This window comes from Triturus cristatus, chromosome 4_2 (genome assembly GCF_964204655.1).
Source record: "Triturus cristatus chromosome 4_2, aTriCri1.1, whole genome shotgun sequence".
In the NCBI taxonomy this organism is placed as follows: Eukaryota; Metazoa; Chordata; class Amphibia; order Caudata; family Salamandridae; genus Triturus; species Triturus cristatus.
In genome coordinates, this window is record NC_140586.1 from 672,156,709 (window position 1) to 672,175,102 (window position 18,394).

An 18,394-nucleotide genomic window follows, 5' to 3' on the forward strand; every position below is an offset into this window, starting at 1 on the left:
GATGACGAGTTTGGCAGTCATCCAGCGGACGGCCATGCCAGCGCCCCGCTGCAAGACTGCCAAACCCGTAGTCAGACTGCCTGCCGAAATCCAAGTTAATCCTGTGCGGGCGGTCCTGCTGCAGGAGTCACACAACATAGACTTGCTCTGCTGTGAGACCATCGCAGCCCATTCCTGCACGGAAAGAAATGCACAATGTTGTGCATTTCTTTCTGTGTAGGAACAGGGTGTGCAAAAATACAGGGGGTGCATGCGCCTCCTTGCACACAGGCGACAGAGTTTCTTCACCGCTCTCCTCTTCATGTCAGTGTGCCCACCATGAAAAGGAAGGCAGTGAGGAAACTTGTAATATGCTTGGCGATGCTGCAGTGACACCACCAGCATATTGCAGCCTCAGACCACTGATCCACAGCTGTGGGATCAATGATCCCTGGTAGTCCTGCGGCAGTCCCACCTTGGACTGCCACCATGGCTATAGGACCGCTGTAGTTGTAATCAGCCCCTAAGTTTTGGTGTCTCATCAGCTGCAGAACTTTTTCAAGATGTCATTCGATGTTTCACACAGCGTGTCATGAATGCATTCACTTATAGCAATGACAAATTGGTTTTGGGAGCTACACAAAGAAGGTCATTTACTTGATGATGTAGGTTTGACTTTGAATGCAGACAAGTGTGAGTTTCGTAAGACAAATCTAAAATTCTTCAGCAATATCTTTTCTGATGCGGGTTTGACCCCCAATCTTGCTAATGTTCAAGCACTATCAAATGCTGATCCCACCCAAGATGTATCTAAGTTGCGTCCATTTCTTGGCATGGCCAATTCCTGTTCCAGATATATACAATACTTTGCCACTGTAAGTGCTCCATTGAGAAAGTTGATGAAAAAGAATGTTTCACATGAATGGTCACATGTGAGAAATGCTTCAAGAAAATCAAACAAGCCATTGAGAATGCTACTGAAATGGCATACTTTGATCACAAGCTTTATACAGAAGTGGTTGTTGACACTAGCCCAGTTGGGTTAGGTGCTCTTCTTGTCCAGCACAACGGACACCCAGATGCTCAAAGGCATATTGTGGTATATGTCAGTAGAAGTTTGTCACAGACCGAATGTGCTTTTTTATATCTTAAAAAGAAAGGTGAGCCTCGAATGGGCTTGTGAACATTTCTATGTATTCCTGTATAGAAAGCCTTTTACACTGGTAACTGATTATCAAGCTAATTATCAAGAGTTGCGTCTGCAGAGAGTCTCTCGCTGTACAGAAGTTTCGGTCGATAAACCAATTCTGCATTGTTGGAAAAGCATCTTTGGCATAAATATTAAGCATAGTCATCTGATATGGGGACACAGGTGGCTCTCAACCTCGGGGGCAGTTAGTGTGGGCCAGTATGTATGTGTCCTGATGTCTGGTGTGGGGAGCTCATGATCACTACGTGTGGTGTGCATGTTGTGTCTTGATTGGCTGAGTGTTCCTAACTACATGTGGCATCTAGCTTTGAGGTATTTTGGGGAATGCGCGCCTCTGGCCAAACGTGTTTTATTGGGGCCAATTTCCTCGGACCTGTTTGTGGTGCAACTGTCTATCTGTGGGATCAATCTGGGTTTTCCCTGGGTATGTGTTTATCTTTGGGCTAAGTGAGACCCCACCTGTGACCTGTCAATCGATAGATATGGGCTGCGGTCGCAGGGCCTGTCTGGCCATGTAACTCTGACTCAGGGTTGATGGGGAGGTCACCTTGGGTGAGTCCGGCGGCAATAATACAAGTTTGTTGGAACTTCTACAAATAATGTGGTAGCCATTGATATCATTTTTACCAATATCCTCAGTATTGTGCGTTCAGTTGTCATAGCGTACATCAATATTGTCTTTACTGATATTAAAATTATTATGCATGCATAGATCATAGCGTACATTGACATTGTTTCTACTGATATCAACACTGTTATGCGTGCATAGATTATGGCATACATTGACATTGCATTTATTGGTATTGCCGTTGTCAGGCCTGCATATATCATAGTATACATTGACATCATATTCACCCATACTAACAAAAGCAATATCGTTCAGATACTGTTTTTACTAAGAGCTGCATTTCTTTTAGGTTGTAGCCTTCAATATACATTGTTGTTTGTGTTTATGAAACATTAATGTTGAATCTTTTGATTCATCCGTAGATAGCGCTGAGCCCATCGAAACGTAATTAGAAGCATAAAACCCCCATGTATATTTCACCCATGATTCAGATTGAAACCAGAGAGTCCCTAAAAACAAAGAGGCTAAGATATCTCATCCTCTAAATTACCAAACTGACAATGGAGGCACCATTAAAACACATACAAACCAAGTTGCCAACACAGACTAAAAAGCGTAATAAGGTTTGGCAAGAATGGCACGCACACAGGGCGGTACATACATTTCTTTGGCCAAAGGAGGGAACTTTCGACTCGAACATACTTGAACATCTGAGAACACCCATACAAACCAAATACACAGGCCAAAAGAAATATAAAAGGGAGGCATGATTAGTACTATGGGACATCCTCGAGGAAGCCCAGTTCAACAGTTTTGCACTACAAACAGCAAATAAGGTGTCAACACCTCCATCGCATATAATGTTGTTCTAGCATTAGGGTATTCCAATCCATCGATGGTAGGAGCCGGTGGGCCTCCCACTGAAAAATGAGTAGTTTGGCCCAGGCATGAAATACTAACTGTCAAACAGGCAATGCAGCACACCACAAAAGTAACATACACCCCAAAAGCCAATCTTATTTCCGGGTGTAGTCCGTTAATTGTAAATATTATTCAAAGCACACAATCAATATCCGTTCTTGATATCACTGGATATTTATTCGGTAGTAATCATACAGGTGTCCAAATTTTCACAGCGCAGCCGACGCGCGTTTCGCCCAACGGGCTTTCTCAAGGCTGCATATATACAAAAGAAAAGAAAAACATGGTATCTAATCACCTGTACAAACAGATATATAACCAATATTATCAACTGTACTACGCGTACAAAGCAAAGTCATTATGTTTAATATGCAAACATAATCAAGAAACTGTCGTATAATGTAATACATTCAAAACAGGGCTCCAGGGGAAAGTACCCTCAGAAACAGAGTGCTCCCCTAGAGTGGGCGATTTATAGAAAGATAGGTCCCGAAAGGTTCCCCAGATGGAAAGATCGTGCATGTAAAAAACACCAATGAGTAACTAAATCCTGTATCTTTAAGTTACCCAATTCAATCATGTGCATATCACCAATATAAATATTGAGTGTTAATGGGGGTGCCCATGTTCGATATTAAATCAGCCAAAAAAGGGGGACACGCCCGTGAGGTGCTCCAGGTAAATGTATATAAGGTGATGTGGTCTCACCTTGTACAGTTCAATGTCTCGTACGTAAATAATATGTGAAATTTGTAAAGTCTGTAAGAAAAAATAATGAACCAGATCTAAGCACTGGTGATAAATTGTCACGATATCTGACACACCGCTTATCAAAACGTTAGGTATTGCTTACCTAATCTTAACAGAATCGTCCCGTGTAATTTGTAAAGAGTGTCTTAAATTGGACACTGTCGGCGTTTTCAGCAGTTGTAATAATATTGAAGCAATCAGAAGGACCAGGATCCGTCCCCTCTGAAACAAGTATATTGCACAAACAAGTAATCACTGTCAAGTTCCGTACATATCCTTACCGCAACGAATCAAATGAGCGCGTGTATGTCTTGGATTGGGTATTCAAAACCCAGAAATTAACGTTAAGTCAGCAAGTTACCGTGGCGTCTATAATGTTAATTCATTCGTACATATTTGTATTAATTCACGTCCTTTGATTTGCATTATGTGCCTCAAAAACGGCCTTTTTTTCATAATATGACACGGTATCGCTCCTATAAGCCCAGCGTCTCTAGTGTCTCATGATAGTTCCCAAATAGCATCTGGCCCGGATAAAAGCAAAAAAAAAAAAATATATCTATCCGTCGCCATTACGGTGGCCAAAGTCGCGCTAAGACAGCTCGCATTATACAAAACTCGTCACAACGACAGACCCATGTAACACTCACCTTGCTACTGTAACTCGTTCAATCACAGTGTATGGGCGTTTGGAATCCGTGTGACTCCCGCCATTGTCGGAAATAAACGCGGAGCGTGAGGTCATAAAAATGGAAAGTGGACTACAGAATTAGGTAGTCGAAGTTTACTTTCATGAATTGGCGGCCATATTGGAACGATCCAATATGTATGTTGTAAATAAGTATGTCGTGTATCTAGACATGTCACAAGTCTCCTAATAGGAAAGTAATTGTAAATTATCATAAATAGACTATTTTTCACAGATACAAACCGAAATTTTGTATCCCCAGTGTTGTTAGATAAACCAGAAATCCTAATGTTATGTGATGAATATTTGTAAAATAGAAATAGAAAGGACAGATAGCAGCAGGTCATATGGAATAAGAATCCTGGAGCCACAACATATGTCAAAAATGCTATTCTGTAACGCATGAAGTCCGAGTGGTCTTTTGTTGCATCATTAGTACATGTTAAAATAAGAAACATTAACAGTTGGAATCAGCATCAGTCGAATAATATCCCAGAACAGACAATCATAGTTATCTCTCATTGTACATCAAACATTAACTTATAAGAATTCAAATAGCTCCTTATCAATGTTAATCCCGTGTTCCACTGCTCTCAGGGAGATGATCCATTTACATTCATTCTGTCTTAAGACACTCACTCTGTTGCCACCTCTCTGATGTGGCAGTATCACCTCAAGGCCATGAAACGTTATCCTGATCAGTTCTGTATGGTTGTGTGAGGTATTAAAATGTGAGGCCAACGGATACTGGGTATTATTGTTTCTGATAGCCCTTAAGTGCTCTTGTATCAGTTCCTTAAGTGGTCTGATCGTACTACCTACGTAAATTTTCCCACATATACAAATAATACAGTAAATGACAAATTTCGTATTGCAATTGATAAACCCATTGACTGTATGGGTTTTTTCAGAATTATATTTAAAGGTAGTTGTCCTGTTTAGCGCAAAGGGGCAGACATTACAAGTCCCACATTTAAAAAAACCCTTTGGTTTAGCTGGTAACCATGTCGTTTGATCAGTTTTTGGGATAAAACTGGGGCATAAGGTTTGTCTCAGAGTATTACCCCTAGCAAAAGTGATATTAGGTCTGGATCCCACCGCCTCCAAAATCTTTTCATCATCTGTCAATAAATGCCAGTGTCTTTTCAGAATTTTAAATATTTCAGGACTGGCATTGGAGTACGGTGTAATGAACCTAATCGTTCTTGTGTCACATGGCCTTTTGTTGGTTTTGGTGCGGCCCTTCAGCAAATCTGTTCTTGTCATGCTGTTTACACTGTTTCGTGCCTTACGGATATCTGATACTTTGTATCCTCTAGCCAAAAATCGTTGTTCAACTGTGTTTAATTCCTGCTCCAATGTTTGTATATCGCTGCAATTTCTTTTTATGCGGATCATCTCCCCCAAAGGGATTGCTTTAATTTGTGATGGTGGGTGTGCGCTGGTGGCATGCAGGACTGCGTTGCATGCCGTGTCCTTTCTGTATGGACGTGATATTAGTTTATTCTTATCAACTATGATTGTGATGTCAAGAAAATTGATATGTGTGGTGCTTTCTGTTTTGGTGAAAGTTAAGTTAAAGGGATTATTGTTTAGATACTCAAAAAATTCATCTAACATTGCCTTTGTGCCTGACCAAAACATAAGTATGTCGTCTATATAACGGCCTAAGAAAAGGACATTATCCGTTAATAGACTGGGGCCCTTCTTCCAGAGATGATTGAGCTCAAAGTAGCCCATATAGAGATTTGCAAATGAGGGCGAAAATTTTGCCCCCATTGCCACACCTCTAATTTGTCGGTACCAAACATCATTGTGAATAAAAATGTTGTTTTTCAACACCAATTCTGTTAATTCCAGTAACATAACCGTGTGTTCCAGGTATTGTATAGACCTAGATTCCCAAAAATATTGTGCTGCCAGGATTCCCATATCCATAGGTATACTTGTGTAGAGGGAACACACATCCAAAGTAACAAGATAGTGTCCCTCTACCCAGTCCACATCCGAAATCTTGCTTAACACCTCTGTAGTATCCTTTATGAACGATGGTAAGTTAACTACCAATGGTTGTAAATATGAGTCAATATATTCTGAGATACGCTCAGTTGGAGATCCGATTCCCGAGATGATTGGCCTGCCCGGGGGAAAGGGTGCATTTTTATGTATTTTGGGTAAGACGTACATGCACGGTATGGTTGGTGTGTCATTGTAAAGATATTTAAATTCGATATCTGTGATCAAACATTTGTCTTTCCAAAACCGTAACGTGTTGCATATAAGTTCTTTGGTGGCATGAAGTGGATTATGATCTAAAAGTTGGTATGTCATATCATCATTTAATTGTCTGGTTATTTCAGCCATGTAGTCAGATTTATTCATGAGTACCACATTACCTCCCTTGTCAGCCTCCCGGATGACAAGGGAGGAGTCATTTTTCAGATTGAACAAAGCCTGTTTTTCCTCCCTTGATATGTTAGTTGGGTGATGTATTCTCTTTAAAAGGTATTTGTCTTCTAATTTGTATAGATCCCTGAAGATATTATGCTGGAATCTATCTATCAAATTATGACTTGGCATTTGTGGTGTAAATCTGGATTTGTGTCTCAGCCCACTGTCCGAGCTGGAAATACTAACTGGCCAGCAGGCCCAGGTAGTCACTGAACAACCCCAGTCCAGTGCATGGCTCCCCTGTCCGTCACGCCCCACACATAAAACCGCAGCAGTACGGAGATCGCACACCCTCACAGGTTCAGGTGAACACACATGAGTGTCAGGGAGATTTGTGGAGGTTCTAGACAGTAGTGAGGAAGTGAGGAATTGGGCCTCAGTCCTCTGGTAACCGATGACAAGGGTGAGACTACAAGAAGTTGGCCAGTCAACCAAGGGAGAAGGACAGGAGCCGATCCTCGAGGCAGAAGAGGCCCACCATGATACCCACCTCAGACTATCAACCATTAGCCGACCAGAGGAAGAACCAGTAGTCATGGCACTTGTGAACAATATACCATACAACTTTGTAATAGACACAGGGGCGGCAAGGTCATGCCTGAGGGAAGGAATGTTTCCCTTATCAGATGACACTGCAGCAATACAATGGTTCTCGAGTACTGTATCAAGGGTCCCCTTCACGAAACCCCTCAAACTAGGGATAGGAGGAATTTTCATGAGACAACCATTTTTTTATTCTCCTTCATCCCAGACTAATCTGTTAAGACAAGATCTGCTAGCCAAACTGAGAATGACCATCTAGTTTACCGACAATGGACCATGGCCTGCTCTTCCTCACGGGCTCCCCTTCTAGGATCGATAGCATTAAATCTTCCTCTCATCATAAGTATTCCAAAAAAGACACCACCTACCAGCCAGGCCACCTTCACTGAGGCGGTCTTGGCATACACCGGAGGACTCCTAGGTGTTGGCGAACTCGTTTGGCAGTTGACACATCACACGCACCGCCTCCTAGTTGACGCAGCTAAAAGGACAAAAACATTTGCAACTAGTAGGATAGTTAAGGATTGTAGAGAGTCGTGATTATGCTACACACACGTCCACTGGGTCCCCTGGTTCAAAGCGAGAAATGAGGGCAAGGCATGTGGGGGCAAGGGCCATAGCGTCTAGATCCCATGCACAGTGGCGGCTCGCAAAGGTAACACTGTAGGGCAGTGAGGCAGGGGCGGGGCTGGGTGGGGGGTAGTGAAGTCCGACATCTGATGGCAAAGGTGAACGTAGATAAATAAATAAATATCTGCCGTCGTATGTCAGACTCCACTACCCCCCACCCAGCCCCACCCCTGCCCTGCCCCACCTCACCACCCCAGAGCGTTACCTTTGTGAGCTGCCACTGCCCATGCACCTTTTGCAACACCAAGCTCAGACCTTGTCACTGCCAAGGAATCTCCGCGGGCCTGGGTTCGGCAAAGATGAGGGTGCCTGGCGCAGTGGTGTATGTCCGCCCTAACTGAGAACCCTTTTCCACTGTCACATACAATACCTGAATGTGAAGCTATCGTACAGAATGCTGCGCCTTAGGGAGGCAGAAACCCACCGCTAGGAAATGTCCCTGCTGATCGAAGGGAAAGGAAGGCTGATTATGAGACAAGTGGGTAGACACACACACACCCCCCCCCATTCAGCGACCCACAAAGATGATCCTCGAACAGGAGCAAGCCCAGAGAGACACTGCTAAATTGGTCCAACACAACATGAGAAAGACCGCCCTCGAGGGGGCCACGTTGTCCATGGGCATGCAAATGGCACCAGTTTTAAAGGGAGATCCACTGCAACACCTCAGAGGGTCTCAACTTAGCTATAGCTGCAGAGGCCAGGGAGGTTGACTGCAGCCAGACCTCAGGGAATGGGCCACCTGGCAGACAGATGCCAGTTAAAAACATATCATGCGCAGCTATCGATGGGCCAGGTTCAGCTACTACAAAATCCTAATGTACTGAACAAAGCCCAGGGAAACTCAAATGCACCTTACATTCAGCCACAAGGAGGCCAGTCAGCTGCCGCGGCCCCACAATAGGGATCAAATAATTGGAAAAACACGTGGCAACAGCATCCCCAGGCAGGGAACTTAGTTCAAGAGGGAACAGGGCAACAGCCTCTGCATGTGGGGTGAGAGGCTGTGGATGTAATGCACAAACACAGAATCCAAATATGCAGTCACATGACCGTCCAGAGTAAATACCACCCATTCACCCACATCCCAAAAATTAACTGTACCTAAATCAAAGAAGGACCAATGAGACAGCATCAGGAATACAAACTTTTATTTACATCCAGGGATTCAGGTTTGCTACATCTGTTCTGCCTTTCTGGTATCCTCACTAGAGTTCACCATTTAGGGCAGCTGAGGGATCCAAGGCCCCCTCTGCTGCTGATCCCCGAAGACGGGGTTGGCTGGCCACACCCCAGGGGGAGGGGAGTCTGAAGAGGAGGGCGGGGTGGCTCCCAGACATGTTCTTAAAAAGCAGGCACCCAGGCCCCTTTGTCCAAAGTCAATGGGACAGGTTCCAATTACCAAATCGTAAGGTCCCCATTCTCGGGCAACTGGCTCGGGACCAGAATTTCTTGTAGGCCTAACAGTAGGCCACCCTTTTCAGTTCAAAAACGAAGGTGTTCTCAAGTGGCGGGAACCAGGTTTTCCATGCGCTCGGAATAGTGAAGGTCCCATAACCTTCACAGCACCACAAAAGAGACATGGCGTCGAGTCCATCGGAAGTTAGCCAGACGTCCCATTAGTGCAAGGCAGTTCTGGTCCAGTCATCATCTTTAGGCAAAGTTTGGCGAGGATTCAGGGCCTTAGCCCAGGCCCCTCACATTCTTAGGATCTCTGCAGTGTTTTCTCTTTCAGAGCCTGTTTTTTTTTTAATCTCCAAAGCATGGTCACGGTTCCATAGCTTTCCAAAAAAAGAGACAGGAGCATGCCTGCTAGTAGGAAGCCCCTAGCCACAAGCTAGGAACCGCAGATTCAAAACACCACAGAAAAGGCATGGTGCCTGGGAGATGGGGGCCACAGAGTCCATTACAGCTCCAGGTGACAGCAGAGCACAGAAGGCACTCACCGCCATATCAGGCCTATCAATCAACTAGTGCACTGGGCCTTACAGGCACAATCCAGAGAAAGCAGTAAGCCCTGACCTCGAACACCACAAGACGGCACAATCAGGGGTACATCAGAGAGGCAGAGCAACGTTACAACCCCCCCCCCACCTCCTGATAAGTGAAATAGCAGATCATGCAAGATCTAGGGAAGCCTACAAAAATAGACTAAAGTTAACCCAAAAATAGGTCTGCAGAATGGATGGGGTTGACAGTTAACTGGTGCCACAAGGCAGGGCCACGTTACACGCTGTATGATGAGAGACATGTGAACTGAGGGCATGGTGCACCCACCAAACAGCACCCAGTAGTGACACACCCTCTCCCCGTTCAGTCCTGTGCACGTGTAGGTTGAAAACAACCTACTCCCATAGCCCCTCCATGCACACATTAGGAGAGACAGGGTCCCGGAAAAACTGACGACGCCCATAAAACTCAAGATAACTGATACTATTCATTCCTATGATCAAGACCACTCCATAAACATAGATCACTAATGCAGGAACCCAGATAGGTATGTAGCCTCATAAAATAGACTACTTTAACTGATTAGCTATAAGCCACCTTTAAGACTTGAACCACCAAAAAGATACCATGATCGGGGCCACGTTCCGGTGTCTCACTAAACAAATTGCGTGAAAGTAGTGTGGAGCACAAACCCCTCAAGGGAAATACTGGAACACAGAAGAAAACATCATTAACGGCGGTGTACATGTAGTGCTTTTCTGTGTTACAATGAACCACGATCTTATTAACAGGTCTGCAATCGAACATCCAAAGTCCACCAGCTTTCAGCTGCCATGTCATCACCCAAACGGGGATCCAAAGTGTGTGAATCAAACTTAGGAACTGCACTGTGAAGTTTTTCGATTGAACTTTCTGAATGAAAACAACCAATGACTAGAGAACCCCAGACATCTACCCTGAAGCCATATCAAAGACCTGCAATATTCAATTAGAAGTAATGCTTTGCATTTTTGTGTACCTGCTGTTTAGTTTGGGTGCTGCAGCACCTATTTGATACTTAAGAACCACCTAGCCAAAGGGAGTCTGTTCCGAAACGATCACAGCGCTTGCGTAGAGATCTCTCCCATGTCACTTACGATTACACCAACCACAAAACTAGTATTCCACTGCATCACACAGCGCTATTTTACACAACACATGGTATCAGCACATGACCGCTGTGGGCTCCAAGACATCAGCCAGGTTGTGTTATGTCTGTGTGCTATTACCACATTCAGTAGGCGCTGATCGACTTTACTTGTTTCAAGAGATAGCCCCTGAAAGAGCAAAATGCCTTCTCCACCTGTTCCATCTGTTCCTATGTGGAATTTGGGCCAAAATCCAGCTCAACAAGGTAGAACCCCACAGAGTATTAGTAAATTTGACCCATTACGAGACCAATCCAGCAGCTCTATACCTTTTCACTGAGCCTAGGATGTGCAGAAGGGGCACCATAAGGGAGGATTTTGTTTGGCCTGGAGACTTCCCAGACAAGAGATTCTTGGAGGTAGCAAGACCCCCAACGGAATGCACAAACACATCCGCTCCTGCCTCCATTAGTGGGCCAAGGGTAGACCTTAGTATATCTGGGGCAGTCTTCTTTAACAACAAGTGGACCCCAGACATGGAGTTCCTATGTAGGGCTGTCCAGCTCAATGATACAAAGGGAAATTAGTCTTGTGGGGCAGGTTTGAACAAAAGCATAGACACCCCATGTCAGGAAATCAGGGATACCGAAGTAAGTGGATCCACTTGGCTAGAAGGGAAGGGGCAACCCCTATTTTACGGAAACTAACACTGTGGGCAAGATGTATGACATTTTTTAGCGGTCGCAAAGGGGATTTCAGCCCCTTTGCAACTGCAAAATAGGTCAGGCAATGTACTTACCCTATTTTGCGAGTCGTTAATCAATTAGCGACTCTCAAAATAGGGTTAGTGACTCACTATTAGGAAGGGGCGTACCAAGGGCATCCCTTCCTAATAGCGACTCCAAAACCTATGTATGAATGTTTTTTCTCAGAAGGGCGGTAAAGCACTCGCAAATGGGAAGTGGTCTCCAGGGGACCCTTTACCCTTTGGGAATGGATGCACAAATATTTTTTAAGAGCAGGCAGTGTTCCCAGGGACCACTCGCTAACTTATTATTGATGCACAACTGCAAAATTCAATCAATAAAGAAAGGGAATTTACATTTCAAAAGAAAAGATAAATCTATTTGCAAAGCATATATACAATGATGACATTTGAAGGGCCATGCTCTCCTCTTTACCTCAATCCCAAAGCTGTTGTTGTATGAAGCAAACATCAGTCCAAATGCACGTGGCGTATCCTTCACTGTAGGGCATCTAGGTTACATAATTTCAAGCATATGCCACTCTTATCTAACCTTAAAAAGCACTATTCTCACAAGTGAGCGCTCTGGCAGGATGTTCATTGCAAAATAACCAATTATTAACTCAGTTCTTCCAGAGTTCAAGGCCACAAACCATACATAGATGAGATAAGGCAGCCTTGTATACGGCTGCACTTGTGTTTGATAATTAACTTAGCAAGACAGGAGCTTCATGTTTATCTTAAGTGGTCATTTTACGGAAGCCCGAGCATGTCTCTGAAAACAATTCAAATGGAGAGTCTATTGCTAATGTTTGAACAACGATTCAAATCTATATGTCTATATTTTTGGCTTACACAGGAAGATGCTGCCACTCTCCATGAGGTGGCGGGTGGCCTTCGCCAAAATGATGGATTTTTCGCTGCTGCCTGTATTTCCTACAGAATGCGATGTGTTCAGTTCTGAAAGACATGTTTGTGCAACTAGACTGGCTACTATATTCACTAGTGTTGGCAAGAAAGCTATGGCAAGTAAAAATTAAAACTCTGAAACTTGTGGGGACCAGGGGGGGGGGGGTCTACCGTAGTAGTTTCTGTATTAGGAGACCACTCAACTCAAGCTACAGTACACTGGTTGGATAGTGATCCCAACTGAGAGGAAACTCTGCTTGCAGACTCTTATGGTCCATATACCCTACTGGAGGCATCATGATGGGGAATAGGATCCCCAAAGATGAGCCGCTCTTAGCCTGTTAAATGGCAGAGATGTGGCACGGGGTGGTGAGCACGATATTCTGCAGATCCCTTTTCAAAGAGGAAATGCCCATATGGCACTGAAAGCGTTCGTCACCTTTCAAATGGATATGGGCTGTGCAAGGAAGCAGGAGGGAATTTGTAAACTGGTGGGTGACGTGTACCTAAACAATAGATTGTTCTTTGTTTTCGCAGGTGGAGGAGCTGTTTGACTTTGGTCCATGCCAGTTTCTGTTTTAGCGCACACGGCTCAGGCATCTGGACATGTTTCCCAGATAAGCCTCGGGAAGACTCAGCAATGAGACAAATTGGAGTTGGCGGGATGCAGACATTTAATAACCCCCATAAAGTCAGCCTTGGTGACAGACAAGGGGGGTACAATGGACCAGGCAAAGAGTCGGTGGGGGCGGACTGCCCGGAGGAAATGACGGGGTCAGAATGGAAGAGTACAACAGTATCCACTGCTACACGAGAATCCCTAGATGCCCCCATTACACTAGAAGAACTGGCCATAGCCGTGTCAGAAATGATACCCTAGAAACTACTGGGACACAATGGGTTTCCATGTGAATTCTTTAAAGTGTTTAGGTCTATATTAGGACCTCTAAATTTGGACACGGTTTGCACCGCCCTTAAAAATGAATGCATGCCATCCGACTGGAGACACGCAGAAATTGTCGTCTTCCTCAAACCTGGGCGCCCGCCCGAACTCTGCTCATCTTACCGGCCGATCTCACTTATTAATATAGAAGCCAAGCTACTAACTAAAGTTCTAGTGAATAGACTGATAACCACATGCCTGACTTAGTCAATCTGGATCAGGCCGGATTCATGCCACATTAAGCAACACAGTACACTATAAGCCGAGTCCATAACGCAATAGCCGCAGTAAATCGCTTAGATCGAGCAGCAGCATTGCTCCTCACAGATATTGACAAGGCATTTGATTCGGTCAGCTGGACGTATATGTTCATATTGCTAAAGCATCTAAATTTGGGCTCCAAATTCATAGTACATGTAAAGTTAGTATATACAGACCTTACTGCATCCATTAGGATAGTGGGTGGCGTATCCCGCCAATTCCCAATTGGTCGGGGCACCAGACCAGAAAGCTTCCTTTCCCCCCTCCTTTTCGCCCACCTCCATAGAACCCTTGGCCGCATGGGTCAGACGTGATGCCTTGGTGGGGAGATCTGAGTGGACGCCAGAAATATCAGACCGCATAGGCCTATATGCAGATGATATCCTCTTTTTCTTCACAGACCCTCATAGATCGGGGCCCAGAATCCTCCAAATCCTGCGCATTTTTAGTGAGACTGCTGTCCTCCATATTAATTAACAGAAATCATTAGTGTGGGCACTGAGGGGGACCTTGGAGAATGGACGATGGACTGAGGAACTCACAGTTGTAACCAATGACCTAAAATACCTCAGAGTATACTTGTCAGATGCCCAATCAGTCTTATGGGATCGAAACATGGGTGCTCTATAAAAAAGCGTGAAAGCTGAAGTGAAGGCATGGTCCGTTCTTCCCTTATCACTCTACGGAAGATCTGCGATCCTTAAGATGGTATCCCTTCCGCACCTATTGTACCAATTTCAATCCCATCCATATCCAATTCCACAGCAGTGGTTCTGACAATTTATTATACTCAAGTTGCACAACATACCTGCTTCCTATATACATATTACAGAGACATTGCAGCTGTGGATTTTCAATTAGATCATGCGTCAGCACACCTACAGATCCTGAATGAGTGGAGGCATGGCCCCAAGCATGATCCAGCGTATAGAGTAGAACAATGGATCATGGGAGACCCCTCCCTCTATACGTACCTTTACAAAAGACCCCTCCCCCATGACAAGGGTTGTAATCCTATTCTGGCAACAATCTTTCCGCCGGATGGGATGGTGGGGTCACCTCACAAGAGAAACCCCTCTATGGCAAAACCGACTGCTCCCACAAGTGGCGGACCTTCAAGGCTTCACACACTAGGACCAAATCGGGATCTCATCAGTAGGTGATGCAATGAAAGGAACCATTCTCAAATCTTTTCAAGACCTTCAAACAGAATTCTTAATAAACCACAACCGATTATGTAAGTACCTACAGCTAAGGCATGCCCTACACCCATATATTCATGACCTCACCACTATTCTCTTTTTTTTTTTTTTTTTTTTTTTTATTGTCCTCATGCGCCACCAAGGTTCTATATACGTGATCGATAGGTTAGCAAACAAAGTGCTAGCTCAGTCGGCGACTGGAGGGGACCAAACGGTGAGCGAGAGCCTCGTCCCGTAGCAGTGTAGCTTGACATACCCACGATCGACATAGCATAACCTTGCAGAGGATTTTAAGGATCCACCAAAATACTGAACAAAAGTGTCCAGTCATTACTCATACCCAGACAGAGTATAGATGGCTTAATCATTGGACCTGGGGAAAAAAAAAAAAAAAAAAAAACCCAGACTCTCAATGATCCCATCTCAGGAGGTGCCAAAAAGACCTTTTCTCAGGATTCCCTATTCTGACCAAGTCAAGCTTGGAGACTTGCAGGGCGGAAGCAAACCATTCTATAACTGAGGGAGGTGAACAGTCCTTCCACTTCTTGCATATCTCCCTTCTAGCAAGTAATATTGCATAAAAGACTAGCTGTTTCGCCGTATTGGAAACCCCCTCTAGGATTCCAAAGATCACTAACTGAGAATCCAATACTATGTTGAAATCGACAGACGTTGATAGAATCTTACAAATAGCATCCCAGAACTGCAACAAAGATGGACACTCGTAAAACATGTGGATGTCCGAGGCAGCCAGGAGGCCACATCTAGCACACTTCACCGTGTTCCCTTGAGTAAATTTGGACAGGCGAAGGGGAGAGTAGTATGCTCTGTGGATAGTATAAAGGTGGTTCCTGCGCAACCATGCCGGCTTCACGACATCCCACAACATTCTACATGATTTCACCCATACCTCTTGCAGACTGGTATTGCTTATATCTGACCCCCAAAGCTCCTCAGGTAGCTGAAATTCCCCGTCTAACTCCTCCAAAATCAAATTGTACCATAAAGAGATCTCTTTCCTGGCCGGGGGTTTGTCGATCAACATATTTATGAAAGTACTATAACCGCCTAATGGGGGCTTGCTTCTCTGAGAGGGCTGTGTTATATAAGATCTATACCAACTGGCCATTTGTAGATATTTTAGCCTAGATAGGCCAGAACCAATCTTCTCCCTCAAGCAGTCCCAAGAAAGCAATTCACCCTCAACAAATAGGTCTCCCCAACACTCCAACCCTGCCTCCCTAATGGGTAGTGCAAGCTGATCACACAACCAGGCCGGGGGATCGGGGAGACCCCATAAGGGAGTCCTACCGCTATAATACCCTATTTTGGTGGCTTTTAGAACCTGGGCCCAAGTCCTTGCCATCCCCAGTAGGATCTTCAGCTTAATCTTTTTGAAGTATTTCGGATCTCCAAATTTCAAGAGGAATCCAGACTGACTAACCCCCTCTCCGTCTAGCAGGGTCGCATATAATATTCCTACACCAGACTCTAATGGCTTTTTTAACAGCATTCTGGCATGGGAAAGCTGGAACGCCCATGCATACAACTGGATGTCCGGAGCAGCAAAGCCCCCCTTTTCCCTACGCCTCCTTATCTTTTTCCACGAGATCCTTGGAAGGTGTTTATTCCAAATAAATGTATTGATCTCGGCCTGGAATGTTTTAATAGGGATTGGATCAAAGTAGAGGGGAATAGTACTAAATAGAAAGGAAAGCTTTGGCAGAACCGTCATCTTGACCAGATTAGACCGCCCGAGTAGCGACAGAGGGAGACAGGACCAGGACTGAAGTAACTTACGACAGTCCTTGACTATCTTTAAAAAATTGGTCTTGACAATCTGGTCTAAATCCTCAACAATGTCAAGGCCCAGGTATCTTAACTTCTTTCCTGGCTGAATACCGGCAATGCTCGGGTACTGATCCATACTCCAAGTCATCATCTCAGTTTTTGTGGTATTGATCTCATACCCTGATACTTCTCCGAAAGCAGAGGCTAGCTTGAATATTTCTGGAAGAGCCATATGGGGATCGGAGGTATAGATAATGATGTCATCCGCATAGAGGGCCACTTTTCTCTCCCAGCCCCTACACGCAAACTCCTTGATGTTAACATTATCCCTCAGAGTTTGTGCAAACGGTTCGACATACAGGTCAAATAGGAGCGGAGAGAGAGGGCAACCCTGCCTTGTGCCTCTCGAGATGTTAAAGGGATCGGACAAACCTCCGTTCACCAATACACGAGCACTTGGGTTCCGATATAAAAGGGCAATTGTCCGTCGAAACACTGGTCCCACTCCCAACTTCGCCAGGGCCTCCGACAGATACGACCAATTCACTCTGTCGAAGGCCTTGGCAGCGTCCAGGGTAAGGACCGCCAAGGGGGACGGCTCCAGAACTGCAAGATCTATTGCCCCAATTAGGTCATATGTCAGTTCATGTAACTGGCGCCCCTTGACAAACCCTTTCTGATCGGGATGTAGTATTTTGGGTGCAACAAGAGCTAGTCTATTTGCCAAAATTGAAGCAAATAGTTTATAATCTGCATTCAAAATGGAAATAGGCCTATATGAGCTACATGCCGTTGGTGGTTTCCCTGGTTTTAAAATTACAGTGATAGACGCACTGTCCCAGGATTTAGGGGGGGACCCGCCAGCCAATAGGATGTTATTAAATAGTAGAACCAGGAAAGAGGCAAGTTCCCGCTCAAGCAGCTTATATAATTCGGCCGGGAGGCCATCTGTACCAGACGCCTTCCCCTTTTTGGCATCATGTAAGGCCTTGATGACTTCCTCCTCCGAGATTTCACCTTCTAATGTTTCGCTCTGCTCAGCAGAAAGTGCTGGAAGGGCAATATTGCTAAGCCAGTCATTGATGGTATTTAAACTAATATTCTTGTCTTCACAGTAGATATTTTGAAAAAAGTCTCTAAAGGCAGCTCTAATGTCATCATCGCGGGAGAGCGGGGAACCATTGACTCTAATCACCTCGATGTTATTCCGTACTTGGTCAGTTTTGGTTTTCCAGGCCAATAGTTTCCCCGCTCCTTCTCCATATTGAAAGTGTGCAAGCTTGCTGGCCTCCCACCTTTCTTGAACCCGCTGATTTAAAATCGAGGCTAAGTGGCCCTTTGAAGAGAGTAAACTCTCAGACAGATAAGAGCGGACCGCCGCTGTATTATTATTATCCTCTTCATCTAATTGGGTCTGAATCTTAACAATATTTGCTTTGGCTGACATAACGGCCTCCCTATATTCCTTCCTCCTGAAAGCTGCTTTATTTGTGATAAGCCCTCTCAGAAATGCTTTCCGAGAGTCCCATACTATTCCAATGTCTGCCGAGTCAATATTTGCCCTTAAAAAGAGGCTCACCTCAGACTTAAGATAGAGAACGTCTTCTGAGTGGGAGAGTAAGGAGCGATCGAAGGACCAACTCCTCGCCGGCGCCCTCAATAGCGATATAAGATCCAAAGCTATAGCCGAATGGTCTGACAGGTGGATCGGAAGGTATTTAATATC

At 44.8% G+C, this 18,394-nt stretch overlaps 1 protein-coding gene across 3 annotated transcripts in view; it reads left to right on the forward strand.

The window, feature by feature from the left end:
* The window catches only part of LOC146834882 (cytochrome P450 2J2-like), a 630,312-nt gene that overhangs the window by 241,794 nt on the left and 370,124 nt on the right, over positions 1–18,394 (forward strand). The gene's annotated exons all lie outside the window — the stretch shown is intronic.